Source organism: Euprymna scolopes, chromosome 3 (assembly GCF_053919585.1).
Source record: "Euprymna scolopes isolate OS-2025 chromosome 3, ASM5391958v1, whole genome shotgun sequence".
Taxonomy (NCBI): Eukaryota; Metazoa; Mollusca; class Cephalopoda; order Sepiida; family Sepiolidae; genus Euprymna; species Euprymna scolopes.
This window is the reverse complement of record NC_136484.1, coordinates 47,883,902-47,887,840: the sequence shown is the minus strand read 5'-3', so window position 1 is coordinate 47,887,840 and position 3,939 is coordinate 47,883,902.

Genomic DNA, 3,939 nt, shown 5'->3' with positions numbered 1-3,939 from the left:
TATATTCATGTACATGTACACATGCACACGCACACAGGCACACACACATACACACACGTACATACATAGAAATATATGTAGGAGCATACATATATACACATATACATACCCACCTACACACTCACACACGTACTCGCATACATCCACCGCTAACAATTATTTTTATTTTTTTATTTTTTTTAATTCTGGAACGGATTTGATTAACATGTCTTTTACAGACAAAACTGGGACCTTGAATAGTATAGACCATGTTCCCAATTCTTTTCTTAACAATACCGTCCACCCAATGATTTTTTCCATTCTGAAAATTTTTAAAATAAACTTTATCTCCTGGGGAATAGCACTTTACATTAAAGTTTTCTTTTCTGGTAACTTTCTTTTTATCCGGTAGAAGTCTATCGAAAATGGATCTAATTTTTCTGGCGAACATAAGTTCTGCAGGGGATGAATTTACATCATTGTTTGGATTTGGGGTTACTCTGTAGATCGCTAGAAATGTTTGTATTGTCCGCTCATCTGTGTCAATGTTCATGTTTTTCCTTAATGCCCGCTTAAACGTGTCTACAATTTTTTCTGCCAACCCATTCGACCTAGGATGGTAAATAGGTGTCGTGATGTGCTGTATATCCAGTGAGTTGCAGAATTCTCTAAATTCGTAACCTGTGAATGCTGTACCATTGTCACTCACTATGGTCTTTGGTACACCAAACCGGCTGAAAATTTCGTCAAGTGCACTTACAGTGTTCCTTGATGTTGGATGTCTGATCTTGAATATCTCCGGCCATTTGGAGAAAGAGTCCACTACAATTAAGTAAAAAAAACCTTTTAGGGGTCCGGCATAATCAATATGCAGTCGTGACCAGGGCAAGTCCGTCTTTGGCCACGGGGTCGTTTTTACAGGAAGATCTCAGGCTGCTAATTGACATCCTTTGCACGCTTTGACACAGTTTTCCTCCTCTTTATCCATACCAGGCCAATACACGTAACCTATAATTAGGAATTTCATCCTTGAAATGCCAGGATGACCTGTGTGAAATTCGTTTAGCATTCTTTTTCGTAATACCTGTGGAATTACGATTCTATCGGCATACATAGGCACATCTTCGCAAATGGAAAAAGGTGTAATTTCTCTTGCCATCTTATTTCTTTCCGTCCGTCCTACTTGATTTTTCATTTGCTTTATAAAAACGTCTTTTGCAGCTTCTCTTTTAATCTCTTCTAGAGTTACCGGGAGTTCACGGATCATATTGCATATTGAATTTGAGCATTCGCTTTCATCTTTAAGAGCTTCAATTACCGTCTCTTCGAAACTTTCATTTCTTTTTGGAATCAACCTTGACAGTGCATCCGCGTGTCCTAACTTTTTTGATGACACATGCTCCATCTTAAACTGATAGTTTAAGAGAGTTACAGCCCATCGCTGTAGTCGATTTGCAGTATGCGTAGGGATGCCTTTCTTCGATCCAAATATCGTGATTAGTGGTTTATGATCCGTCTGTAATATGAAGTTTCGTCCATGGAGAAAACGGTTAAACTTTTTGACTCCAAATATTATTGAGAGAGCCTCCTTTTCAATCTGGCTGTAGTTTTTCTCATCTGCAATCAAAGTTCTTGACGCGTGAGAGATTGCTTTTGTTGTTCCATCCTCATACTTGTGGAGTAATGCAGCACCAACTCCGTAATCACTGGCGTCCGTTGCTAGTACAATCTCTTTCTCTGGATCGAAATGTGCTAATGCCAGATCTGATAGTAAACATTTCTTAATTTTCTGGAAAGTAGATTCACATTCCTTTGTCCAATTCCATCTACTGCCTTTTTTAGTAGCTCGTTAAGAGGAGCTCTCAAATTATGTACATTAGGGATGTATATCGCATAGTATTGTACCAATCCCAGAAATGACTGTAGTTTTGATACTGAGTCTGGGGCAGGCATCTTATCAATTGCTTCGGTCCGTTGTGGATCTGGCCTTCGTCCATCTTCGTCAATTATTTGACCCAGGTATTTGATCCTTTTCATGAAGAAATCGCATTTCTCTGGACTCAATCTGAAACCAAACTCTCTATTCTCTTAAGTACTTCTCTCACGTGCTTCTTGTGCTCTTGCAAATTACTGCTCTTTATCAAGATATCGTCAAGGTATGCCATCGCAAATTCCAACCCTGCGAGCATCGTATCCATTATCTGTTGAAACAAAGCAGGGGCGACCTTTAAGCCAAAAGGAAGCCTCTTTAGCTTGAAGATACCCTTGTGCGTATTAATGCACAGGTACTTTGAACATTCATCATTGACCTTGATTTGCAAGTACGCGTCTGAGAGGTCTATCTTGGAAAAAAATTTTCCTCCGTTTAGTTTTGAGAATAGATCTTCTGCCGACGGAAGGGGATAATTGTGGTCCTTTAAACAGTCATTAAGGCCTGTTGAGAAGTCCGCACAGACCCTGATTTTGTTATTTTTTTTCTTCACATATACCGTCGGGCTGGCCCAATCCGTATGGTCAACTTTTTCAATAACCTCTAACTGTTGAAGTCTTTCCAACTCCTTCTCGATTGCGTCCATCGCTGAAAACGGTACATTTCTTTTAGGTTTGAACACTGGGGTGGCATCTTTCTTCACTTCAAATTTGGCTTCTACTTTCACACAATGTCCAAGTCCTTCAGCAAAAACCCTTGGAAATTCTGCTTTTACATCGTCCAGAAAGTCTTCCACTTGGTTTGCTTTCTCTGTGTTCAACCTATTACAAAAAGAATTAACTGGTCGCTCCCATAAGTTAAACAGGACAAACCAATCCACTCCAAACAGACTTGTGTTCCTTCCTGGAACCACGTACACTTTGGACGTGCGTGTCTGACCATCAAATGTCACGTTGCACCTCAGTTCTCCTTTAAATTCCAACTTTTTGCCGCACACACTCCTCGCCATCTTGCTGGTTTCCATTACTTCGGGTCGACCGATCCTTCTCCAGATATCTTCATCTATGATGCTGATGTCCGAACCACTATCCAGGAGTAATGTTACAGGATGTCCATTTATGTGAACACTGACATACTTACGCCTTTCGCAACTTTTCTCTTTCCTTGTGCGAAGCGCATTCACTTTGTCAGTCTTTCGTTTTTTCTTCTGGTCACAGTACGTTCCCTTGTGGCCTTTGAACCCACATTCGTAACATATCTTATTCCTGAACCAGCAGGTATTTTTGGTGTGTTTGGTACTTCCGCAACATTCACAATTTTGGTACTTGTGCATTCTAGGGGTCCTATGTTCTTGGGTCTTGTACGTTCTAGGGGTCCTTTGCCTTTTTACATGTTGTACCTTGTAAACGCTTTTTTCTTCAATGCGGGTGTTGTCTCTCTTGATATTAATGAGACGTTGACATTCCTCGGTAACTTTTTGTAAAGTTATATTTGGGTCCGACTCCATAATTGTCAGGATCCGGGATCTGATATCTTTGTCCCTTGGTACTGTGAGTCCCTGTACAAAGATTAAACATTTAAATAAATCCGCAGAAATTTAATTTAATTTAAATGATTCACATAAGCAATTTACAATACAAGCATACTCTAAATAGTCTTCAGATTCCGATTTCTGTAAATTCAAACATTTATATCTAGAGTGGAAAAGGCTATCTCTTTTATCAAATATTCTAGACAACGTATTAATTGTCTCTTCAAAGGTCACTTCCTCCAGTTTTTTGGGTAAAATGAAGTTAGCGTACTTAGTGTTTTCGTCAGTACCCAGTTTTTGGAGCAACAGCGTGACTTTTTCTTCGTCGGTCCAATCCGAACACCTCTTTGTAAAAACTGTTTCATACCTTCTATAGTATGCTGGAAACGTAACGCCAGTATCGGGAGAGTAGTGAAATTCCGACAAAGAATTTGAAATACCTTCTGCAGAAAAATTCGTTTTTTTTCTCAGTTGTCGAGGTTTGAATTAATTTTTCCAA